General features: G+C 29.9%; 2 pseudogenes; both read left to right on the forward strand.

Moving 5' to 3' along the window:
* Window positions 1-27,992, forward strand: part of LOC149880442 (uncharacterized) — a 71,992-nt pseudogene extending 44,000 nt beyond the window's left edge.
* LOC149880446 (uncharacterized) lies at window positions 824-3,470 on the forward strand (annotated as a pseudogene).
* Window positions 27,993-27,998: the final 6 nt, after the last annotated feature.

The raw sequence follows: 27,998 nt of genomic DNA on the forward strand, positions 1-27,998 counted from the left end.
AAGGATTTTCCTCACGCCTTTGAGTAAACATTTGAAAAGTTTGTTTTCGCGTTGAGTTAAACTTTTCTTCTTCTTGATAGATTGTTTTGTCATCAAACAAAAGAAATCCATCAAACTTTTTCTATCGTATGTTAACAAATCTACAAGCGTCGAAGAGACATCACGTGGAAATTTTTCAACTAACGAAAAAGATTATACATACATATATATATATATATATATATATATATATATATATATATATATATATATATATATATATATATATATATATATATATATATATATATATATATATATATATATATATATATATATATATATATATATATATATATATTAGGGGTATTCAAAAAAAGTAAACTTTCGAATCTAAAAAACCATACCCCCTAAATTTGGGGCAAATGTATAAAAAATGAGTCTCAAAAAGTTTGAGCGCTATTGGATCACTTTTGACCCCCCCTCAAACTAATAATTTAGGGAAAAAATGACCGAAATGTGGTTATTTTTGGGAGTCTTGAGGGAGGGGCAATTTTTTTTTGCTGCTACATATATATAGGGCTATATTTTTGTTTAAAAATATATGGTTTTTTTCGTACCGCTCAAAAATCTAAGTTTGGTGGTATTGAAAATCATGAAAATTGGTATTTTTTAAATGTATTTTCTGTTGCGCCTAATAATCATATATAATAATCAATTAATAATTAATAATAATTAATAATTAATAATGATTATATACTTATACTTTTGTGCAAATTTTGATAGTTTTTAACTTTAAATTTTTCTAATAAATACAGATTAGTACATACAATAAACATTAAAAATGAGTGAAACACAGCTTAGGTCGATGAAAAAGGAACTTTTTATTATAAAAGAGGCAAAACCAGCTATATCAAGTAGAAACAATTTTTTTAATACTGGATTTATAATGAGTCATCAGTCGCTAAAATATTTATTAAAGAATGCCTAAATTTTTCTATTTATCTATTTAGGCTTGGATAATTTATCTATTTAGGCTTGGATATTCTTCAACATTTAATATATAACCAACAATGTCGATCTGCACCAATATCGAATATTATTGCTTGTCCCCCTAAAAAAAAATTTTCTAGATGTTCAGATTGTTGTGAATGTATTTTGTCTAAAATCAAGAGACCCTGGATTAAAGCTGGATTTGATGTGTTAACTGATTTAAGTTTAGTTAAAAAACTTGTTAATTTGCATAAGTCCCATTCCAACTTGAAAAAAAAATGCAAAAAGGGGAACTAGTGGTGATTTGGCTAAACAAAACGATTTTGAGATAGAAATAAAAAAAATTTTTTGGGCGGGAAGTTCTAATCTCAAAAACATGATCAGTAAAGATAAAAAAAGATCACTAAAAGACAAGATTTAAGATCTAAAATTTCTTGAAGATCAGGAAGGTGAAAGAAGGTTTGTTATTGGTTCAGAGGATATTAAGTATAGAAAAACGGTATTCATTGCTTTTAATTAACTTCTTTATCTCTGGTTCAACTTCCATTAATTCTCTTTTCCACTAATTCTAAAATTAAAAACTAAAACTACAATTTTTATGTAAATTAGGCAAAAGAAAGCATCAGGAAGAAAAATCGTACACAGCCTAAGAGTTTGAGAGATGATGTACCCAACGTTGAACTTATAAACACAATTCTAAGCGATTATTCTTCAATTGAGTCTGATTTCGATCCAGGTGATTGGTATTACATAGAAGTCTCTGAAAACCCAGACTCAGTAATTGCAAAAATTCCAAAAGATATTTTTGCTGGTAATGTTTTGCTTACTGCTACAGCCTGTGATATATCACCAAATGTTTTACAGAAGGTAACAAATGCAATTCTATATCAATCAGGTGTTGATTTTAAACAAATTAAAAGCAGTCAGTCTACCGCATATAGAAAAAATGAAAAAAGAAAATGAGAACATGGTAACCATTTCAAAAGAAGATGTTAAAGCAGCCATAGATTCATCTCCATATCCATGTATAATTCATTTTGATGTCAAGACCTTGTTTGAGCTAAACAAAGGAAAAATATTAAAGAGGGATAGAATGGCTGTTTTAGTTTACATTAACGGAGAGACTTACCTACTTGGAGTACCTCCACTTGCGTCATCCACTGGGGAAGATCAGTTCTTAGGTGTAATGGACTTAATTAAGGAGTATCAACTTACGTCAAAAACAATAGGAATATGCTTTGATACAACATCATCCAACACTGGCACGAATAAAAGATCAGTTTCCAGAATATCTAAAGAACTGGATAAATATCTCCTCCAAATAGCATGTAGGCATCATGTGACTGAATTAAGAATGCTTCACTTTTGGAAATTAGTGACCAATGAAGAAACTAATGGATCTGATAATCCTCTTTTCAAAAAGCTAAAAAATATTTTTGAAGAACCTAATTTTAACTATAATTCAGTTCTGCTGTTACGGTTTAATTGGAATAAGGTTAAAAGCAGTCTTTTAAAGAAGGCAGCTATGAAGTCATTAAGATTTTACAAAGCATACGTTGGTAAACCAGGTATTATAAGAGATGATAGAAGTGAGCTTGGAGAATTAGTTGTCACTTACTTATCCCCTATAACATATAAAGTAAGAAAAACTGGTGCTAATCATCATGCAAGATTTTTAGGAAAAGCAATTTTATCTAAAGCTTCAGCTTTGATCCAATCAACTTACATTTGTTCAGGAAAATGATAAACTGACAATTGAAATTAAGCTTATTACAGAACTTATTGTTTGCTTTTATGCAAAATGGTATCTACAATCTGAGGATGTCATCAAAGCTCCTTTTCTTGACATTACAGCCATACATCAAATGCATCTGTACAAAAAGGTATGTGCAAACCCATTAGCTGTCAATGCTGTATTAGAGTCTCAGTATAAACATTGCTGGTATTTGGATTCAACAATGATACCTCTAGCTTTGCTAGATGACGAGTTAGCATCAGATGAGAAGACAAAAATTGCATCAGCAATTCTGTCATTTGATATGCCTAGCTCTGACTATTATAAACCTGAGAATAAAGTAAACCAAGATATCAAGGAAATTTATAAAATGAATACAAAGATTGGGAAAAAACCACCATCCTTGTCTGCCTTGGTTGATGTCTTTTCTTACCAGATTTTTGACATGATTGGGTTTGATAAGCAACGAGTTCAAGACTGGCTTTCACTTCCACCAAACTATTGGCATACTCAGTCATGCTTAAAATGTTTTCAAAAATATGCTGGAACTTTGATTTTTGTAAATAACCATTCAGAACGGTCAATAGGTACGATGGGGCAGTATATTCATAGATATTCTGATGAAACTGAAAAGCACAACAGATTGCTCACTGTGGACAAAGTTCGATCTGTATTCCGATCACCAGAACAAAAATTCGGTACAATTTCAAAGACTAAGTTTAATGATGGGCTTGGTGTGATGCGGAAAAAGATAAAGATTTAAACTTGATTATTATTAGATTTTCAAATGTTTTTCTGTTATAAAACTTGAATAGAAATTTATCTTTTCATTTATTCTTGCTCATTTTGATTTTTCAAAATAGGTAAATAGTAGTTTTTTCAATATAGATAAACGATATAGCTGAGGTCACAACCAACCACTGTTCATTCTTTCTGGCAAAGTGAAGTTGCTTGCCCCCTCCAGCATGTCTTGGGTGTATTTATATATATACACACAGGGCCTATATACATATAGCAGGAAAACAAAAAATTTAAAAAAAAAAAATAGCCCCTCCCTCAAGAAACCCGAAAATGACCACTTTTCGGTCATTTTTCCCCCAAAATTATTAGCTTGAGGGGAGGTCAAAAGTGATCTGATAGCGCTCAAACTTTGTGAGGCTCACTTTTTATACATTTGCCCCAAATTTAAGGGGTATGGTTTTTTAGATTTAAAAATTTACTTTTTTTGAATACCCCTAATATATATATATATATATATATATATATATATATATATATATATATATACAGTTTTGGACAAAACAATTGCAACAAATAATGCTAATTTAGTTTCTTTATATAAAAGTGCTGCATTTTTTCAATTTAGAGAAATAACTATGTAACTGTTTAGAGACAAAGTTCTTCAAGTTTTATTCATCACAAAGTTCATTATTTGTACACAAAACTTAATAAATTAATCAAAAGTATTAAAAAAAAGTTGATTTCCTTCTGGACAAAACAAGTGCAACTCAACAAAATGTTGACCAAGCTGTCAACATTTTGTCGAGTTGCAATTGTTTTGTCCAGAATCATGTAGAAGCTTCCAGAAATTTCAAAACAAGTTGCTTCTACATGCTTCTGGACAAAACAAGTGCAACTTGTTTTGTCCAGAAGCATGTAGAAGCTTCCAGAAGTTTCCAGAAGTTTTTTTCGCCACGAAATATTGATTTCGCTATCAATATTTCGTGGCGAAAAATACTTCTGGAAACTTCTGGAAGCTTCTACATGCTTCTGGAAACTTCTGGAAACTTCTGGATACCTCCTTTAATTATTAAAAAACTTCCGTGACATTGACACGGACCAGACTTAAGAAAATGAAACAAACCAAAAAAGTTGCACTTGTTTTGTCCGCTGCAAAATGGCACTTGTCAACGAAATTCTGCCTGTGTGCTGTCACCTGTCAGCTGATTGCTCATGTCATGGCATGCTATGACTTCGGACTCCTGAACTGTTTGCTGCAGTAGTATAGTTCGTTTCGTTTTTAAGACATGTAAAATTAGGAACACTTTTTAGCATTGTTCGATGTTGGTTGCAAATGTTTTGTCCAATACTGTTTATAAAAGATATATATATATATATATATATATATATATATATATATATACTTACAGTTGTGGACAAAATAATAGTAGTGGCTAGTAAAACAATGATTTGTGATAATATTTTTATGTAAATTTAAATATGAATTAATAAATTTAGGCATAACAGTAATACAAACACTGAATAATGAAATGGGAGTAAAAAATGTTGGTAACAGTGTTCAAATTACTTTAGGGAAGTCCCAAATTTTATATACGAACATATCTAGATTTGTAGGTTAAAATAGCATTTCTGTTGTTTCCCATCAATTTATTTATATTAGCTTTTTGTTTATTTGGTTTTAATAAGACTAATTAAAAGTAAGATTAATTTTAGTGTTAATTTAATGAAGTATATAAAATAATTGTATAAATTAATTTTATAAATAGAAATTATGGGTCGTGCAAAGCATTGTAGTGCAGAAAAGAGACAACTAATTATTAAATTAAAACAAGAAGGGAAAACATACAAATTTATTCAAGAGACATTAAGTTGTTCTCCTATGATGATTAGAAATGCTCTAAAATGGAAAAATGTAGGCGAAACAAGGGGTCGAAAACAAAAAACGACTGAACATGAAGACAGATTGTAATATTTTGTGGTCTGATGAAAGCAAAATTGTTTTATTTGGGTCAAGTGGACGCATAAATAAATATTTGGGGTTGTTTTTCTTATCATGGCGTAGGGCCAATCTATAAGATTGATGATGTTTTGGACCAAGACATATACCTTTAAATATTACAAAATACCATGTTGCCCTTTGCAGAAGAAGATATGCCCCTAAGATGGGTTTATATGCAGGACAACGACCCAAAGCATACCAGTCGCAGGGTAAAAAGTTGCTTCATCGAGAATAGGGTTGCAGTTATGGATTGGCCTGCACAGTCACCGGATCTCAATCCGATTGAAAACCTTTGGACAGATGTAAAAGAGGCAGTTTATTGTCAAAAACCAAAAAATCAGCAGGAGTTATGGCAAGTTGTCCAGAATGCTTGGAACAACATTCCTTTAGAACGTTGTCAAAATTTGATTAACTCAATGCCAAATAGATGCAAAGCTGTGATAAAAAACCGGGGGCATGCGATTAAATTTTTGTTTTTTACCATTGTTTAATTAAATTTACATCATTTTTTTGTTAATAAAATAAATTATTTGCAATATAACATTAAATAAATTAATACTACTATTATTATGTCCAACCTGTTTTTTATACTTATATAAATATTATAAATAAAAGCAAAAATTTAAAATTTTCTACTAATTAGTTTATCATCTCACACCTATTTAATTAATAATCCAGTATTACAATTTCATTTTCAGTAACTGTTGAAAGATAATAATATTAATTCCTTAATTTTAATCACACTAGTATTATTTTGTCCACAACTGTATATATATATATATATATATATATATATATATATATATATATATATATATATATATATATATATATATATATATATATATATATATATATATATATATATATATATATATATATATATATATATATATATATATATATATATATATATATATATATATATATGTTAGTATGTGGATGCGTTATATTATTTTACCAATTTATTACTTCTTTTTAAATGTGCGTTTAACGATAAATTATTCGAATTTTTTGAAACTACGTTTTTTTATATAATTATATTATTTTAATGCTCTTTTTGTATTTTATTTATCTTACATAGCTCAAGGCTTTTTATTGGCCAATAACCGTTTTCAACGAACTTGTATTTTGTTACATTTAAACAAAATATTTTGAGATATTGATACTTATTCTGATGCATTGCTGTTCGTAATATCAAACAGTTGGATTAATTAAAATTATTACAAAATTAAGGTCATTTTTCTGTTTTGCGGAATAAAACTTTAAAATGTAAAAATAATGACATTATTCAAAAACATGTAAATTCTTTTTGTTCTGTTTTATTTTAGTTGTTAAAAAACGTTTTGTAAAACATTTTCTATATTGCAATAAAACATTTTACTGGCTTCCGTTAGATTTAAAGAAAAAGTAACAAACAAAGAAATCCTCAGTAAATTACTAAGTAATAAAGTGATATGATTACATAACAAAAAAAAAGTTATTATAGTTACAATGGCTAAGATTACTGTTACTTCACTTAGGAGCTTTATATGCTTTAAGTTACTTTTGGGTGCAGTGACCAATCCTATTGACATGAATGTGGAAAAAGTGATTGAAGGATTTTTTGAAGATATTTTCGGAGAAAATTTCACTTAAAAGTCCTCCAATCCCAAAAAGAGAGTTTTGAGAAAAAGAGAAAGAGATTTTGAGTGAAAAGCTAAAGAAAAAGAAGTTAACAGATATTTTCAAGGAAAGAGAAATTTTTAAAACAAGAACATTCTAACATGGGTAGACACTTTGGCCATGAGCTTTGGCCTAAAATTGGTAAGTAAATAATTTTAAGTGACTTTTGAATGCATATTATATGAATTTGAAAATATTAAAAGAATATACTTAAGTTTATTTTTTAGGATATACTAACATTTTATTTACGCTTTGAATGAGTAGTTATTGCATTGTTATTAACTGTACTGAGATTTTGTTAACAAGCTTTACATAGGCCTCAAGTCGAAGTGTCGAAAGTTGCTGTAATTATACACGAACCATACCCGAATCATAATCAAACCATGCTTACAGCAATGAGCGCAACCTAAAAAATCAATCATAAATACCCAAACACCCTACCCTAACCAAGCAAAACAAATACATTTCCAAAAGACTGAGCAAATGTCTGCCTTTAAAAAACTTTTTGCGTTTTAATTAATTATTAACAATTGATTAATTTAGCTGTATTCATTTTAACGCATAAGTGTGAGGAGTTAGCATGCTTACTCTTCCCCCCATTTACATTTCTTAATAATATTTCGTTAGCATCTATGATTTCAAATCAAATTTTATGCTGCTTAACACAAGTAAATGGTGCACAAGAAAATAAGATGGGAGAGAGAGGAAATTTACTACCTTAGAATGTTATACTTTTACAAATTACCGACTCAAACTATGTCAATTTGATCTGAAAAATTAGAACATCTTTTCTATGATCTTCCCTTTCTATTTACTGATTTTGTATTGATTATTTTTTATTTTTAAAATTTGATTTATGATTTAAATCTTGCCTCTGTTCATAATGTTCGTTCAAGATATATTATGCGATTCAATTAGCTTTAATGGCCATTTTGAATATTTTATGATTTATTAAATTTTTTTCTAAATAAAGCATTTATAACAACTTATTAAAACAAACAAAATTAAAAAACTCAATATTCCGTGTGAAGTTTTACACTTCCTAATTTTTTTTTTCTGGTGTACGATTTTAAAAAGATATTAACATTGAATCCAGTCAGCAAGGGCAGGCCCAGTAAAGGTTGGATCTCTGTAATACTTGCAGCTGCTAACGCGAGCGAAAAATCGTTTTGGTCTAAGGATTTATCATGGGCCAGTCATGATCAGTTTCAGCGAAACAGCAAGTAACAGTTTAATAATTTACTGTTTAATAATTTAAAAGTTGACAATGAAAAAAAAGTCTAATGAAAAAGAAAAGCCCTGCCTGTTTCTCGTGTAAATACAACATTTTTGCTGCAGGTTACTTCCTGCAGCAAAAATGTAGTGGGACAAATCCAGTATTTGTCCTGCTCTTGCCTTCTTTCCACTATATGAATCAAATAATCCTGCCAAATAATAAACGATCTCATTTCAAATTTTAAAAAAATTTGAAAACTCTAAAAGCTTGAGAACATTGGGCTCAATAAGAGCCAGTTGTTGATAGGTATATAAGCTAAAGCTAAACTGTCTACGGACATTGACAACGTCATTAACGACACTGCATCAATGACAATTATGGGCATCATTCCAAGAACTCAGTACATAATTAAGGATAACATTTACACAATTGATATTTGTTTGATTTTGAATGACGCTGTAATAAAAAATTGTAATTTTTACAACCAGAGTTGTGTTAACAAGATTAAAAATTTATAGTTGCAGCATCAGTCTTTAAGGTATTTCAGTTTATATATGGAGTTGATGGATTTTCTGTCAAAATAAATTTTTTTGCATTAGTAATTTTACCAAAAAAAGTTTAAAAATAGTTCTTTGAATTTTTCTTCATTTAGTCAAGAAGCTAATTGTAGTCCTAAATTCAAAGTAATATTTATTTTTGGTGTTTTGCTTTTTCTTTTTCTTTTAAATGTGTCAAAGAAAAACTAAAGAAGTGAATTTGAATTTATATTAGAATATATTTGAGGCAATTTTATATATTTATAAAACTTTTAGATATTTCTAAAAATTTATATAATTATAAAACGTTTTCTAAAAAATGTTTTAGAACTTTTTTGAATAGGACATTTTTTCTTTTAACTTCAAGTGAAAATTGAAAGTAATTTTATTAAATTGCTCGATCTTAATTAAAGAGGTTCATTTATTAATCCAGTTGTCATTCTGAGTGTAAATGGTTGTCCTCGTTTTCAAAAGGTTCTTTTTATTGTTTGTGCTAATCAAACATATGTAATGAATAAAATACCATTTAGTGCCTCGTGTTGTTAAAATTTAATACAGCTTAATTTAAATAAAGTTGCAAATGTGTCATACGTTTTAAAGGGAAATTTTTTAAGGTTAGGTTTTTGAGAATTTGTAAAGTACTTTTAGGAAAGGGGTAAGGATTTGGAAAAACTATTACTATTTGTTACAAGGAGGTTAGAGGCTGGGTAGTCAATTTGTAAGCCAACCTAAAAGGAAATAAAATTTTATTTTCAGGTTTGAATTGAAATACAAAACAGAAGTTAAGCTGTAATGCAAATACAAACTAACAAACACAAATTTAGTTTAAACAACTTCTATATTTCAATCTTTTTCTTACTTTTTATTTAACAATTGAGCAAATCGCCCACGACCTCACGTGAAAACTAAAAATCATACAATACAAATAAAGAGCTTTTTCAATGAGTTTTTAGATTTTGCTTCATAAAAGAAAAGCTTGTTTAGAAAACTAGAGTATAAAGCCTAAATGACTACTTTAATTGATTTCATGTCTTAAGTTTCAAAACATTTGTAAAGCAGCGATAACCATCGAAGCAATGATGCAACTGTAGTGCAAATCGATTTGGGATTTTGCGGCAGAACTCCATAATTCTATGAAAACATAAAATAAGAAATAAAATAAAAAAAAAAAAAAAAAAAAAAAAAAAAAGATAAGGGTTGTTTCCAAACTTACCGCGTATCAACATTTATCGCAGTTTTCAAACTTCAACAGAAAATCTGCGACAAGTTGTTTTTTTCATTTTATATATGTATTTTATGTATGAAAAACATGGCCATGCACTTCCATTTAAATGCTGAGACCGCATTACATTTATAAATACACCAGATTTATTACGTTCTTACTTAAATATTGTATCTGCAGGTAACTGAAAATGTGTAATAAGTACTTTTTTTTTCATGTATGTAAGTATTTTTTTCATAGACAAAGAAAAGAAAACCGACTCTTAGCTATGAAAAAGATTACTTTAGTACCTGAAACTGCTAAAGATGGATTCCCATTCTGAATCCAATTTTAGCAATTTCAGGTACTTAAGAATTTGTTAAATAATCCCATCCTTAATTACTTCCAAAAAAAAAATTAATTTTTAAGATTTAAGTCTCCGACTTTTCAAACTCATATGGTCAAACACTAAAAAGTCTCTAGGGAGACCAGTAGTAGGGAGAGGATCAGGGATCTATCTTCCCTCCAAAAAAAGACATAAAGAGTTAAGACTTTCTACAGCGGCGCAAGTTTGTGGCTTATTCAACATCAAACTCATTCGTTCCGGAGATGCTCTCAATCTTCTTAAGGACCCTTCCTTATAAATTTCACAGTCTTTCGAAAACTAATATGACTCGCCATTTGTTTCAAATGCCAAGTCACATTATATTAGCATGACTCTATTTGAATGCAATGGATATAACATTTTAAAAAATTTGAAGAAAAAGGGAAATTTATTTGTTGCGCCACAAGATAAACTCATAAAACAAAAATCCAAAGTTTATTCCTGGCAAACAGAATTTGAATATTTTAAAGTAGACGTTTATACACTTTTCAGTTTCGTCGCACAAGCTTCTATGAATGCAATTAGAAACTTTGAAGCACTCAATTTGTAGCATACACGATCGTCACAGCATTTTAACTGTAGAACTACGTTATTAAGAAAAACTAACATCTAAAAAAACCCAAAACGAACAAAATTTATCACACATACCACTGCAGGGGATCGATTCATCAATCAAAGTTACTGTCGCTATTTTGACCAGAACTTTTACGGATAGCGAGAGCTAAAAGTAAAATTTTTTAACATGGTCATTTATAGATAAAAATAACTTCAAAAAAGCAACTCACTAATGTTTATTTTTTTTTATTTTAATTTATCAAAGTGATAAGATAAGCACTATTTAAAACGTTTTACAATAGTTGCTGAGTTCGAAAAAAACAAGCCGCGTAAAACTTAGTAAAAAAAAAAAAAAACCCATCATATAAACTTGTCGAAGTTTTAATTTTTCAGAAGTCATCATCATTTTTACAAAGGAATAACAAGAGCTAAGCAAATAAATCAACTTGATTCAGATGTTTTCAAATAATATTTATATTTTTTTCACATCTTAAAAATATTTATAGCCTACAACTTTACAAAATAGCTTAAAAGCTATTTCAAATATTTTAAAAATGCTCTCTTTGTAAAATTTGGTCCATGTAAATTGTTATTACCTGTTAAACATCAAATGGTAGAAATTTCATTCAAATATGATTGGTGGAAGTTATAATACAGTGTCTCAAAAAATTATCCGACCAAACATTTTTTAAAATATTTTTCCTAAAGAAAGTGCTGTATTTTCATAAATTTAGACTTTTTTGGTAAACTCAAGATTAATGAAAATAAAAGAATATGTTTTAAATAGATTTTATTTATTTTAATGTAAAATATGAATCACAAGGTTTTCAGTCTTAAAATAAAGGAACTTAGGTCGTTTTTTTATTGTCAAAAAAATATTCGACCAAACACATTATTTGTTTTATAACAAAGTATTATATAACAAAACAATTATTTTAATACTTAGTGGGCTCCCTTTGCTTGGATTACAGCTTCTAGACGTCTAGGTATTGATTCAACTAAAGATTTTGTTTCTTCTGGTTGAATCTTTTCCCAGGCTTCTTCAATTGCTACTTTGAGGTTATCTTTTTTGGAAAATGACCGATCTCCAATTTTTCCGTCTAAAATTTCCCACAAATGTTCAATGAGATTAAGGTCCGGTGATTGTGCGGGCATTCCAAGACCTCAACATTATTTTCAGCAAACCACTCCTTGGTTTAGTGGCACTATGCTTGGGATCGTTATCTTGCTGAAATGTAAAATCAGATCCTAGCCATTGAACCTCATACCATCATGTTACCGCCCCCATACTTGACAGTTTCTCTCACGCAGCTTAATTTGTAGGCTTCTCCGGCTTTTCTCCAAACTTTTTGGGCTCCATCAGATGACTTTAAGTTGAATTTCGATTCGTCGCTCCACAGGATCTTTTTCCAGAAACTTAACTGCATGTTTTTGAACTTCTTAGCAAACTCCAATCTTCTTTTCATGTGTTTCTTACTCAAATATGGTTTATTACGCACAAGTCGTCCTTGAAATCCCTGGTCTCGGATACGATTTCTGATTGTCTGATGGGATAATTTGATTCCATAATTCTCTTCAGCTTGCTCAGCCAGTTTTCGAGCAGAAACGAAGCGATTTTTCCTGACTTGTATAATTAAGTTTCTATCAAAACTTTTAGAAGTCTTTTTTTTGCGACCCTGCCCTTCTTTTGTGGCTGTTGTTCCAATCAAATTATACTTCTTTATTATGTTGGATACTGTATTATGAGGAATTCCAGTCTCTTGCTGCACCTGACGATAGGTTTTACCCTGATTGACTAGATCAACAGCTAAATTTCTCTGAGAAACAGTCCAGTGACGTTTACCTCCCACCATTTTACTTAAAAAAACATGAAACCTTCTTTTTATACATAATTTTTTTTACTACAAAAAAACAGTTTTTTGTTATGCAATTTCATTAATTGTATAAAAATTTGCTAAAATATTTCAACAAATTTCACATAAAATTAATTAAACTTACCTAAATATCGCTTGGTCGGATAATTTTTTTACAAGCCTATTCAATACTAAGTCTCTCTTAGGACAAATAATAAACCAACTGAAGCATGAATCAAAAAATATGAACGCTAAATAGCATACTATTCCCAATAGAATTAAAATGACAGATAAAGTAAGTATCGCTATTCATTGTTTTTAGTATAATTTAGAGCGTAAACATTTCTTTTTTTGGGAAAAACTTGTTTGGTCGGATAATTTTTTGAGACACTGTATATAAAACCTGATTGGTGAAAGTTATCATGATTAAAATTTGGAGTGGTAAGTGAGATAAATAGATTAAAAGTAAAAAAGTTTTAATTTGAAATATTTACAAAAAAAAAAAAAGGCCTAGAAGTTTAAAAAACGAATTTATTGGCCATTTTTGTTTGTTATTTCTTTCTTTGCTAATGATTTTTGGAATAATTGACATATAATAACAAAGTTGCTAATTATAACAAATTTATGTTAGTTTATGCCCAATTATTATTATTATCAAATAATAAAAAGAGACACTGTTTACAAATTTTTGGACACTTTGAAAAATACTACCTTAAATTTCATTTGGTTATCGTTCTGTTTATAGAAGCTCACGTGCACATATAGACCAGCTGCTTGACCTATTGCTAATCCAGGTATTTGAACATCATCTAAACTATTGATTTTTATTTTCTGATCAAAACCAGTCTTTGGTATTATTAAACGAATTTCGATTAATTTGTTTTCACATGGTTCAATACTAATTTCAACTTTTACTTGCAAATCAATAATTTTTATGTCGCATCGGAACAGCAAGCCGGACGAATTTGTAACTTTTTTATAACAATTGTCGCAGAAAATAACTAAATACACAAAATGGCAGTTCAGTCAGTTATTATCGAAACACCACGTAAACACACGTTTACGTAGTGTTTACCTAGTGTTTTTGCAAAAACGACCAGAAACTCAATTTGTAACGCACAGCGATAAAATGACACTTTTTCTATGAGTATGGCAAACGACAACTCTGTAACTTTTTTATGACTTTTACAAACAAGTCGAGACCATAGGCAAACGTTAATCAAAAGATAACTGGTAAAACCTGTTTTAGAGAACCATGACTAAAGATGTCTAGACAAAAACATTAAACGAACTTAAAGACAAAATCCATTGTCTATACTAGAACAGCACCTGATTTATGAAACATCTACGGACACACAGAAAAAGAACAGTTGAGAAAATCAAGCAGGGTTCTCGGGAGGATAACTTGGACAATCAATAGGATGATTTTTAGGAGAATTATTGTGGGACTTTAAAAATGAGAGTTTTGATAAAAAGAGCAAAGAGATTTCGAAAAGAACTAAAGAAAATAAGTAAATAGAAATTTTCAAGTAAATGGATATTTTCTAATAAAAGTTAGACAATTTTGAGATTTTGATATTAGGCTTAACTTAGTGTAGTTTTCTTGCAACTCATCAATGAGATGACAACAATATTCTCTCAAAAACCGTTATTTACAAACTTTCTCCTCCTGAACTGTCAAAAGTAGAAAATACAAACTTTTAATACTGCTACCAGACAACATTCTTCAAAAAACCTCAGAAAATCCGACACGTTTTTAAAATTAACACATAATCACAGTTACTATTTTTTTAACAATAATCGAAATTGCTAATTTTGTAACATTATTAAACGTTCTACCCATTTTCTCAACAGTATTAGCCTACTCCTTGATCCTCACGGACCATGCAAACAGCAATCGAGGTACTTTGAAGGCATGCGCCAAGCCCGAACACTCCGTCGCAAAGGCGAAAGTCGATTTGTTGGGTTCTATTTTATGCTTCAATACTTTTATCACTCGCTTCTAGACTTAAATTTCTTAAATTTGCTGTTCTTGGTTTTTCGCGTTATCTTGACAATGGCTAGCACTCTTTCCTATTCCAACGTCAGGGATAATACTTAGCAACTAAGTATCCTTTCTAATATGTTTTAAATGACGCGAAATGCTGTTCACTTCTACGGTATTGTTCGAAATACCTCGTGTTATTATATCTAGCTGTCACTTGATATGGCACTTCGCGTTTGGTGGTTTCACCAAAAGATTGTCGCAACTTTTAAATCTTTCGTTCGTGTCATTTTTTAACGGAAGGTTCTCCTTGCTCAACTCTTTAACAGTAATAGAACAGCTGGATATTTCGTCTATCAGGCTTGCACCATTTTTCTTAGCGGAAATATTATACCAATATACCACTTCTGATATTGACAATTTTGAACATTTTGCTATTCTTTTTATTTTAAGGTGTTTTCTTTCCAAAATTCCATTTCCTTCAGGATGATACACGGCTCGAAATCTAATGAGCACTTCCCAATTACCAAGAAAATTTCGTATCTCTATATCTCGAGGAGCTCTGCGTGAAATATTGACGGACAACGTCAGCTCGTTACCCGTCATTATTTCATACGATTCACAATTGATCAAACGGAGTATTTGAACTACTCCAACACTTCCGTATGAGTTTGATAGTTGTCGCCACAATGCATATTCTAAAGCTCCGCAATCAATTAGGCTCAGAAACTTTACGGTAACACAGAGTGTGATACCAAAGGCCAATCTCTCCCAGTGTTCTTTAACACTCCATTTTCCTTTCACCCATCGCAAAGGCGCTAGATCTATCGACTGACATGGTTCGCAATATTTGATCTTGTTCCGAACGTAGTTTTCGGTGGCAGAAGGAATTGCTCTGAAAACAACGTTTAACGCTCAATCCACCCCTAATTGTCTAGCTCATTGATGTATATTAACAAGAGTTCGCAGCCATCTGCTGCGAACTCTTGTTAGCTCGTCAGCTAAGTTATCTTCCCAAGGAACGAGTTTTACTTCAGTATTAATATTGTATCCTTCTATTAATTGTTGCAGCACATTAAGTCTTCTTCGAATTAACATTTCACGCATTACTTTTGAACTCAATCTTTATTTCGATTGAAGGTATCAGAAACCCACTGGAACACCATCACGAAATCCGTAAAAAAAGTCATTTTTTGTCAGTTTCCATTACAGAGCCATACTCACTCCTCGTACTTCAGCGTCTATATCTGCTGCTCCATTCTCTAAGTTTTTCAATAGACACATCTGCTTCTTTTGCATATGCTCAACGTATTTTAAATTTATGCATTAATGTGATAGTTTATGAATTATCTAATACTACCATATTATTATTAACTTTTTTTTTATGCATCAAATTTTAACTTGGCGGTTACAAAGTGGATTTTATTTAAAAAAAAGAGAAAAAAGTTGTCTTGGAATGTGACTGTGACTGTGTAGCTAAAATTAATTTGGAGGACTTAATTTTGTGTTAACTTTGATTGCTCAACAGTAAACCTCAACAAAGAAGATTTTAAATAACATTTTACGCTCTGAGGAATTGTACTGCTTTATTTAAAGTAGTCGGCTCTATCTCCTTATAGTATTCAGTAAAAAATTACAAAGCTTAAGAATAATGCAAACTAAATCTCAAAAAAACAGAAAATAAATGTGTGTAATTAAATATTTTGATAGGACTAAATAACTACAGAAAATTCCTAATTTGAAAGCTGTTTGAAAAGTTATTTGATAAGGGATTTTGAAGTGTAAAATAAAATGGAGTTGACATTAGGTATTTTCAATATTCATTATTATTTTAATTCTGAATCAACTTTTGTGCAGATGATGAGCAAAATAAAAATTACCTGATGATCCATATAAAACAAATGTAGCAAAATGAAATAGGTTTAAACCCATGATTTCTTCTTCTAAACAACTTCTAAACGATAAAATATCTCCTGACGCGGCAAATCAATTATTCAAAATGAAAAAAGTTAACCTCTACGAAGAAGATTTTAATGTACATTTACGCTTTTAGGTGTTGTATCTGTTTGTTTAAAACAGTCGTAAAGTAAATGTGGAATGCAAGAATGAACTTCAAAACTGAAGTGTAACTTGAGCTTCATGCATTAAGCGAAATTTAACTCGTCTTTCTTGAAAACCCGTAAAAATTTTTATCGGATTTCAAGTCTAAATTCAAATCAGACTTGAGAAATATTTTCCGAATCGGACTTGAAATATAAATCAGATTTCTAAACTGTAGTGTAATTTTAACGGTATGCTAGAAGAAAACTTGACCTGAAATCATATTTGAATTACAAGAGCTTTTGAAATTTCAAGACACTTTTTAAGCCTGGTACATACTCAAATATAAAACAAAAAAAAAAAAAAACCGCTATTTTCACTTTGTAGATGCGTTCTAAACTCACTATTACACTATTACACCGTATAACTCATTCGGTTAAAGCAATATTGAAGCGGTCTAAAAATAATATTACTTTTTTGCTTTTAAAAAAAAAAGCTTGAGAGTGTAGTAAGACATTAAAATAGAACAAAAGTATGCACGCATGAGTGATTTTAAAAAAGATATAAACTTTTAGAAGTTGATAAAGGGATAGAAATAGCGCAGCTCGCTTCATTTTAAGATATAGGAATTTAAAATCAAGCACACAGTCCCGTCACGCAGTGTGTCCAAATCCAAAATAACTGGCTAAAATCTAAAAAAAAAAAAGAAAAAAAAACAATTGCTTGTAACTAATAAATTGATTTATAATATAAAAAGTACCCTTAGAGGACTAGAATTAATTGGTTATTGGTCGATTTTTAAGGGTGCTATGTTTTTTTTTTATTTTATAAGAATTTGATAATAAAAGTTTTAATTAACAATTGACAATAAAAACAAAAGTTTATATAAATAATATCATCATTTTAATTACAAAACATAAGTAACAAAAAAGACGTATAGTTACTATTTCAAAAAATGATAGGAATTTTTACATTTTAAACTGAGAAAGTTAAATCCTTACAACAACAACAAATTTGATGAAACCCTATAGCTCTTATTCGACAAAATAGATGCGTGATTCTCAAAAATTCTTTATTACGGTATAAGCTGACGAAGTTTTCAAAATGCATTATTAAAAAAATAAACTTTTTTTACAGTTATTCAAGTTAGTAATCGTTTTCGCATTAAGAAACTGTTACTTTTTTTTAAACCAACCATTTGTTTTTGCTTTTAGTCTTTTCTTTTCACCATTCTCAAAGCCAATTTTATTATCACCGAAATAACTGTGTTTATGTGCTCCATTCTTAATCAGTTTGTCAAAATATGATAGTGTTAACGACAAATAAAATAAATCGAAATGTATAAGTGGTGCGTTAATTTTGTGGTTAAGTGTAGCTCTTATTTTTGTGGTTAAGTGTACTGTTATTTTTTTATAATGTTCATCAACAAAGAGTATTAACTACTTACGAATACATCTGATGTATGCTTATTTGTTGATTGCCTGGCTACATTCAAAAAACATTGTTTTTGAAGTCCCTTTGGGCGATATAATCAAAGAGACTAGCAGCTTTTCCACGTACTTATTCTTTCTTTTGAGTTTGACGTCGCTAGTTGTAGGTAACACGTCGCTAGAATAGAACCCATCGTTGCCAGTCAATGTTGTATTCGCATATGTGAAATATGATCCGTCATCCAAGACAAAATCAAAATTTCTAAAATTGCAATATATATGCCAACAAAAAGGTTTGATTAGAGCTAGTTGGCTTTCGCTTCGATGTGGAATCTTTTTCTTCTTGTAATATCTAACATTTGTCTTGTTTTTAGGAATTTTAGATTTATACCATTGGTCACAATCGAATCTTGAGCTACTTGACGCTGTGAAACACCGTGATGATGATCAAATACCTTTTTCAATTGGTCTATGTACTTTTTGTATATTTTTTTCGCCTTTGGACCGCTTCATTTTTTCGTTGATATCCTAAATTATTGTCTACACCAGGGGTTCTCAATCTGGGGGTCGTGACCCCCAAGGGGGTCATATAGCGTTTCTGGGAGGGTCATGGAAGTATTCCATTTTATCCATAAGGGGGTCATTTACTTTTTGCATTTGATATAACTTTTAAATATGCGTTATAGTTTATCAAAAAATAAAGTGTTGAACTTAAGATTATTGTGAAACCTGATCAATCCGTAATAAGAAGCGTACACATCACATGAATTTGTTTCTTTACTGATTGGTCTGGTGTTGAATGTCATGAGTGTTTATTATTTTGATCGAAACTTAGATATTTAACTGACATATTTTCTGAACTGAATCATCCTTATTTGCAACTGCAGGGCAGAGAAACCAATATCATTGATTTTAGAGACACAGTTTAAGCTTTCATCAGAAAATTGGCAAATCGGCACTGAAAGGTAAAGTTAATATATGTTGCCATGTTTTCAAAATGTTCAGATATATTGGACAATGGTGATGTGATGCTATCTTCAGAAATTCAAGGAATGATTACTGAACATTTGAAGCAGTTGGCATCTGAATTCGTTAACCATTTTCCAGAGCTGTGAAATGAAATAGATATATTGGTCAAAGATCCATTAAATGCTCCCGTGACATGCATTCCAGATAAAAAATATGCTGCACAGACACAGTTAATGCAGTTGCAGGAAGATGCATCTGCAAGATTGATGATCGAAAAGGAGAACTTAGTTGCATTCTGGTCTAAAAATAGTGCCAGTTACCGAATGTTATCTGAAATGGTAATGCCAGTGCTATTGCCATTTGCATCAACTTAAAGGTGTGAATGTGGATTTTCCACAATGCTTAAGTTAAATATAAAATAAACAAGTGTATTGAACATTGATTATGATATGAGGCTAGCACAATCAAAGACAAAACCAAGAATAGAAAAACTGTGTGCTAAAAAGCAACAACAACCATCACACTAACCTAATGTATAAATAAAATAAATTATTATTTTCTTAAATTGAAGTACTTTTAATGTTTTTTGGGAAAATATATTCAATATTTGCTAGGGGGGTCACTGTTTTCTGTTAAATCTTTAAGGGAGTGCTGGACTAAAAAAGGTTGAGAACCCCTGGTCTACACGTTCTAGAACACCATATATGGTCGCTTACTATGCTCCTTCATCTAGAAAGTGTTTTACTGTGAAGATTTTTGGCTTTTCCAGATGCGAATCTCTACAATGGCAAATGAGTTTTCTTAGGCCTTCTTGCAAACTTGTTTTATACTGAGCCATTTTGATTAATATTTTAAAACTATAATATAATTTTATTAGAGTATTAAATTCCCTATAAATATACTAATTTAATTCAATTGCGTGATTATGAATACCATACATAAATTGATTTAAATTTTGTCTCATTTTTTAGTCATGAGATGTTAAAGGAACATGTTAAAAATAACATTTAGTATTTAATTATCGTAAGTGGGTTTTTGTTAAATGTGGCACTTCTAACCTGATTTTTGTTATTATTCTTAATGGTTAGTTTATTGATGCGTGCTCTCCACAGACCTCTTTTTTGTGATATATTCTGTTTGTGGAGCAGCTTTGGTACTCATGTATTTTGTAATCGTTTAACACATTGACTCTCCAAAATAAAAAGATCATTTTCAAACCTCTAGGTTTTTCATTATCCATTCGGCCAACAAGTTTTGAGTCCGAAGTAGCATTTTCAGCGTGCAAGTAATTCACTTATACAAATTTTATTTTATATTTTTCATGATGATCTGGGAGAAACGTCATCCATTTCATTATGAAGTATGCCTTTTAAAAATGCCAATACGGGGCTTGGTGCATCGACAAACCAAAATAATTTTGTGGTTATTTTGATACAATAATGCGATTGTTTTAACAATAAGTTACTTTTTTTTTTTTTAATTTTATGCTCATGCAGTTCCTAAACATTTTAGTATTTGCAAGCAGGGCCCTATCGAACTAGTAGGCGAAGTACAAGCCACGTTTGCTTTAGAAGCTACAATTGTAATATCTTTTTCATACTTGTACCAAGATTCATCAAAATTCAAAATTCTTTGTTTTAAAGCGTATTGAAAAAAGAAAACTCTTAATATTTCGCTTTGATTTTGATTTTTATATGCATAGATTAACACCACACAATATTGAAAGTATAGCAAATCCAATTTTTAGTTCAAAGACTGTTCAGATGAACATTATTTGTTCATCTAAACAGTCTTTGAACCAAAAAAAATGCGTAAAATAATTCTTCATATGCAAATCTTTTTATAATAGTAATTTAAAAAATCATTTAGATAGGTTTAAATATATTTATATTTAAAAACAAAAAATATTTCATAACTAGCAACTTCTCGGCTGGTTTAAATCATTTTGCAAACAAGTATGTTTATAAACTTTCAAGAATATTATCGGAGCAAATTATTTGAAAATGTTTTCAACAAGTTCTACTTTATACTAATCGCTTCCTGATGTTAATATCCTGAAAATGTCAAAACGTAATTTTTTTTTAATTAAAAATATGCCATTTTGTTAGCGCTTTCATTACGTGGCCATTATTTAAATATGATGAAGCAGGTTTGTCAAAAGTGCCCAAATGTTCAGCCATCCGCATTGCAAGGACCAACAGGATTTCAGCATCGCTGAAATTAGAGAAAACAAAGAAAATCTAGTCAAGGCTTAGCTGGACCCTCTTAGAAAAGAAGTATCTAGACCATCAACAGCATAATTAAGTTTAAGCATTTTTTATTTATAACCTAAAGCGAGAAAGTAAAATTTTAACACAGAACATTGACTGGAAATCCACTATATATCTGAAAGTGAAAGAGGCTCAGAAGTGATTGCAAAGCTTATTCTTTCTTTTTTTTTTTCTCTCAAATTCATTTAATGTAAAATGAAATAAAGAAAAATAAATACGTTTTCTAGAAATTTTCGTAGAACTCAGAAAACAACCAAATATATTTCTTTATTGTTGACATGTTTAAGATTTTCCAAAACGTTGTTGCTTATCTAAATATTTGAATAACGCTCGTCCTTTATCGAAAATCCCCGTTCAACAAAATTAAAAGAACATTTGTCTCTTTTCTACCTTTTATTACAGTTTACATAACTTTCCTAGATATTTCCTAATGACGCTATTTCATTAAATCCGTTTAACTTACTTTTCAAAAATGGCAACCTTTTTCATGAATATAAACTTAAACATTAGGCACGTTACTGTTTAAGTTTTATTAGCTTGTTAGAACGTTTTATGGAGCTTGTTAGAACGTTCCAGAAGAACACCCCTCAGACGGTCTGTAAAAAGAGAAGTTTTTTTCTGGCCTAGAACAAAAAAGCACCGCTCTTTTTAAAAACTCTTCTCACTGTGACTTCATTCAATTCTCACTTTTGCTATCTTTTTCATTGGCCTCATGGGGTTCCTTTTAATCTGGCTTTAGCGGACGCTCCTTAATACCTTTTTCTTTAATTGTAAATATGGCCAAGCGTTGTTTCAACTTCCACATTAGCTTTGGGGTAAAGCAACTTCCTTTTTATGCTTGGATTTGATTATCAGAAATAAGTTTATATGAAGCCATAAAACTATTTCTCGCTCATTTTTATAGGTCTTTCATAGTAAACAAACAAACAAAATTATAATAACCGGAACATCTGCTTTATTCTAGTAAAAAAAAATATTCAAGTTACAAGTTATTTTTTATGACGCAATCTGCATAATAATAAGGCATTTAGTATTTTTGGATTTTAACCATTAGTAACAAACAATGTAGCTGAATTTAAATAAATTTACATATTTAGAAATAGAAATCTATCAGGTTCCAGATGCATATTGCAAAAATTCAAATACATCAAGTTGTTTTGCTTCAACCCACCCAATCTCTGCTCAGAATTGTTTTTCTATTGATTGCAGGTAACTATTTTTTATAACAATTGCTAAATAATATACTTTTGTATGAATGTAATGTTTGTCACCTAAAACATTGTTCTTTTTAAAAAATAAAGAGTACTGTTTTAAGAAACTTCAGAAAACAAGATTTGTTCGAAAGACTTATATCAAATTTGAATACGAATTATTACTTTTCATTAAGAGTGGAACACCAAACGTCGATACTTAATTATGAGTTAACACAGTAATTGCAAAAGAATTCCGTTTCACACAAAAGCTTAAAAGCTATCGCATGGCAAATAAGTTCACTTAAAGAATTTCAATTCTATTATTTGATTAAACGGCATGTAAAATAGCAATAGCTAGTTAATATTGCATGAACAAAGGCTTATTAAACACTTAAAAAATATAATTATATGACTTTATCCTCTGTGCAAAAAAGCATATTTCAAATATCTTTACCAAATAAAATTAATTTGGGTTATGACAGATTCCGCATGATGCTGCTATTCATTTTTACAAAAGATTTTTAAATGAGTTTTATATATATAAATATATATATATATACATATATATATATATATATATATATATATATATATATATATATATATATATATATATATATATTTATATTTATATATATGTATCTATATATATATATATAAAACGCACTTTTATTTTGCACTTCTCATTTTTACGCTATGATAATGCAAAACTCTTTTTTGAAATTTGCTTTAGGGTCCTAATTAAGAAAGAAGTTAGAGCTTTTTCATGGGATGGAAAGAAAGTATCAGTTTAAGTAATCTTTACAAATAACGACCTTGTTGTTTGTCAACTAAAATTAAAAGATCAAGTAGTCATGGAGAACGAGTTCGACAATGTGAAAGGTAATTGCACATTCTTCACTTATCTAATTTTTGAAGTTCATTCGGTAATCTAAAACAAATCTTGTTTTTAGTTGAAAAACTTCCACAAGATGTCTTTACGACGCTCGCAGATTTGTTGACTTACGATTGGAAAAAACTTGCTCGATATCTGTTGGTAGATGACAAAACAATCGATAATGTAAAAGAAGAATATAAAACAACAGCAGAACAAACTTTTCAAGTACTAAATCAATGGCGAAAGGAAAATCCAACCAAAATATGGCGAGATATTAAAAATGGGTTATACTTTTGCAAGCGAAACGATTTAGTCGAAGAATGTGAACGAAGTAAGCATTTTTAACAGAAAAGTTGGGAGAATCTTTTTTGATATTTGCTTGTTCTTTTTTTGCTTTTATATACTGTTTTTTTATTGCTTTATTTTAATTTTGCTTCATTCGAAAGAAATTCATTTTCTCAAGTCGAAAAGATGAAAAAAGTTCACAAAAAATTTTTATGTTATAAATGCTTGTCGTAAAGATCGCTTTCCATTACGAAAAGTTATTTCATAATCAATAAAACTTTTTAAATTCAACTTGAAATTTATGATTTCCTGAATGTAAACATTATAGAAAAAATATTTCATTATACTAATAAATAAAGTGTTCAAATAATTAAGTCATTATGAAATATTTAAATATAAATCAAAAAAGATAAAACGTAAAATGCAAGTCGATAAGAATAATTGAACCATCGTTATAATTCTAAGCTTTTGTGCTATTAATGATAATAACCGATATCATTCATATGAGGAGTGTTCAAAAAGTAGTTTTAAAACCCTCCTCTTCAAAGTTATAAGCGTTGTTTAAAAAGGAAAATATTTTTTGGATTAGAAATATTACCCAGAAACTCAGTATTTGGCATCCAACCGCCGACAAATACGGTCATTTCACGTGACGAAGAACTTGATCGAATTCATAAACAACTTTACGAAAAAAACAACGCGGGTAAGTTAATTACCGTTTTAACTGGAATGTCTGGTGTAGGAAAAACTCAGCTCGCTAGAAAATATGCAGCAAATAACAACACACGCTTTGATAGAGTAGTGTGGTTGGATTCATCACAAGACAAATTACAAAGCTCCATGATTAATCTCTGCCACAAACTTGGGTTGATCGTAGAAGATTCTCATGGCGATGCCTTCGACATTCGAGTTGTTACTGAAAAAGCTCATAACTACTTTAAGAGTGAAAAAACGCTGTACATTTTTGACAACGTTGATCATGAAAGCGTTAAAAATTTTGAAAAATACGTGTCTCATAAACCAAACGCATTCACCTTGGTAAAGTCGCAATGGAAAACATGGTCTGACAATGCTCATCAAATCCAAATTAATCCTTTCTCGCATCAAGACGCGATTACCTTTATGAAAACAAACATTAACACAAACGATGACGAACGAGTGAAACAAATAACCGAAACGCTTCAATATCATCCCCTCGCCATTAATCAAGCGATTCTTTATATAAAAAACAACTGCATTACATTGCAGGAATATTTAGATCTTCTTCAATCCTATCCCGTTGAACTACTCGAAGAAGTTATGCACTAACATCAATCAACTTAGTGTTAAATAAAATCGAAACCATTCAGGAAAAATCGCTAGAAATTTTAAATCATTTATCACTTTGCGAATGTCAAAATATAACAAAGCAATTTATTCAGAACCTTTCAAAATACCTAAACATAAACGAAGATTATTTGATATACCGCATTGTATCATTATTAATTAGTTATTCGTTGCTTGATCGATTCGACGGTGAAAATGATAGGTATTCGATGCACGAAATGACAATTTTAACGTGTAAATATTATCAAAAACGCAAAAGTATAACAAAAAAATGCAAAGAAAACATAGTGGATTTCCTAAAACTACAGTTAAAAGACGTAAAAGAACACTTTGATGATGGCACTCACTTCTATAACCATTTTATCCATATGTTTCGTACTAATAAATCGAAAATGTGCAGAGCTTTCAATGAACTGAGCGAAAAAATCGAAAGTTTCTTATCAAAGAAAGGACATGTTCATGAGGCAATTAACATACTTAATGCAATTCAAAGTTATAACACAAAAACCTATGGGGCAAAAAATAAAATGACATTAAGCGTAAAACATATTAAAGCAAAATGTTTTTTCGAATTAGAAAAATATAATGAAGCTTTAGAAACTTTTTATCAAGTTAAAAACGACCTAACAGATATATTTGGAATCAATCATCCATCAACATTGACAACAAAAAGATGTAAAGCAAGCTGTTTAAGTAACATGGGAAGATATAATGAAGCTTTAGAAACTTATTATCAGGTTAAAAAAGTACAAACGGACATTTTAGGAATCAGTCATCCATCAACATTGTCTACAAAAAGATATAAAGCAAGCTGTTTGGATAAAATGGGAAAATATAATGAAGCTTTAGAAATTTATTACCAGGTTGAAAAAGTAGAAACGGACATTTTAGGAATCAATCATCAATCAACATTGACATCAAAAAATTGTATAGCAAACTGTTTGAATAACATGGGAAAATGTAATGAAGCTTTAAAAATTTATTATCAAGTTGAAAAAGCACAAACGGAGATTTTAGGAATCAAGCATCCATCAACATTGATAACAAAAGATGTAAAGCAAGCTGTTTGGATAACATGGGAAGATATAATGAAGCTTTAAAAATTTATTATCAGGTTGAAAATGTACTAAAGGACATTATAAAAATCAATCATCCATCAATATTGCTTACAAAAAGTTGTATAGCATGCTGTTTGGACAAAATGGGAAAATATAACGAAGCTTTAGAAATTTATTATCAGGTTGAAAAAGTACAATCGGACATTTTCGGAATCAATCATCCATCAACCTTGTCTACAAAAAGATATATAGCGACCTGTTTGGATAAGATAGGAAAATATGATGAAGCTGTAAAAATTTATTATCAAGTTGAAAAAGTAGAAACGGATATTTTAGGAAGTAATCATCCATCAACCTTGATCACAAAAAGTTGTATAGCGAGTTGCTTAGATAAGATGGGAAAATATAATGAAGCTTTAGAAATTTATTGTCAAATTGAAAATGTAGAAACGGACAATTTAGGAATCAATCATCCATCAACGTTGACCACAAAAAGTTGTATAGCGAGTTGCTTAGATAAGATGGGATATTATAATGAAGCTTTATAAATTTATTATCATATTGAATAAGTACAAACGGATATTTTAGGAATCAATCATCCATCATTTTTGACTGCAAACCAAAATATAGCAAGCTGTTTGGAAAAAATGGGAAAATTTAATAAAGCTTTAGTAATTTATTGTCAAATTGGAAAAGTAGAAACGGACATTTTAGGAATCATTCATTTCTTAATCTCGACTACAAAACGTTGTACTGCTAGCTGTTTTGATAACATGGTAAATATAATGAAGCTTTATAAATTTATTATGAAGTTGGAAAAGTACAAACGAGCATTTTAGGAATCAATCATTTATCAATATTGACTACGATCCATAATATGGCAATCTGTTTGGATTACGTGGGAAAATATAATGAAGCTTTAGAAATTTATTACCAGGTTGAAAAAGTAGAAACGGAGATTTTTGGAATCAATCATCCATCAACTTTGGTTACAAAACATAATCTCGAAATGTGTCTGTATAAGATGGGAAAATGTAATGAAGCTTTAGAAATTCATTATCAAGTTGAAAATTTACAAACGGATATTTTAGGAACCAATCATCCATCAACATTGGCTTTGAACCATAATGTAGCAAGCTGTTTCGAAGAAATGGGAAAATTTAATGAATCTTTAGAAACTTATTATCAAATTGAAAAAGTAAAAACGGACGTTTTAGGAAGCAATCATCCATCAACCTTGACTACAAAAAGTTGTGTAGCGAGATGTTTGGATATCATGGGAAAACATAATGAAGCTTTACAAATTTATTATCAAGTTGAAAAAGTAGAAACGGACGTTTTAGGAATCAATCATCCATCAATGTTGACTACAAAAAGTTGTTTAGCAGGCTGTTTGTATAACATGGGAAAATGTAATGAAGCTTTAGAAATTTATTATCAAGTTGCAAATTTGCGAACTGATGTTTTAGGTATCGTGCACCCATCCATATTGGATGCAAAACATAAAATTGCAATCTGTTTGGTTAAACTTGGGAAATATAATGAGGCTCTAGAACTTTATTTTGACGTTGAGAAGATGCGAACTGATATTTTAGGAATCAATCATCCCTCAACATTGGTTTCAAAACGTAATTATTCAGACCTTTTTAGGAATGGAAATGAGAATAAATGGAAAACGTTTTTTAAATTTTTCTTAATTTAGTTTACA

The sequence above is a fragment of the Hydra viridissima genome, unplaced genomic scaffold (genome assembly GCF_058129835.1).
Source record: "Hydra viridissima isolate aposymbiotic clone 2 unplaced genomic scaffold, HvirCarnegie_v1 scaffold_13, whole genome shotgun sequence".
NCBI lineage: Eukaryota > Metazoa > Cnidaria > Hydrozoa > Anthoathecata > Hydridae > Hydra > Hydra viridissima.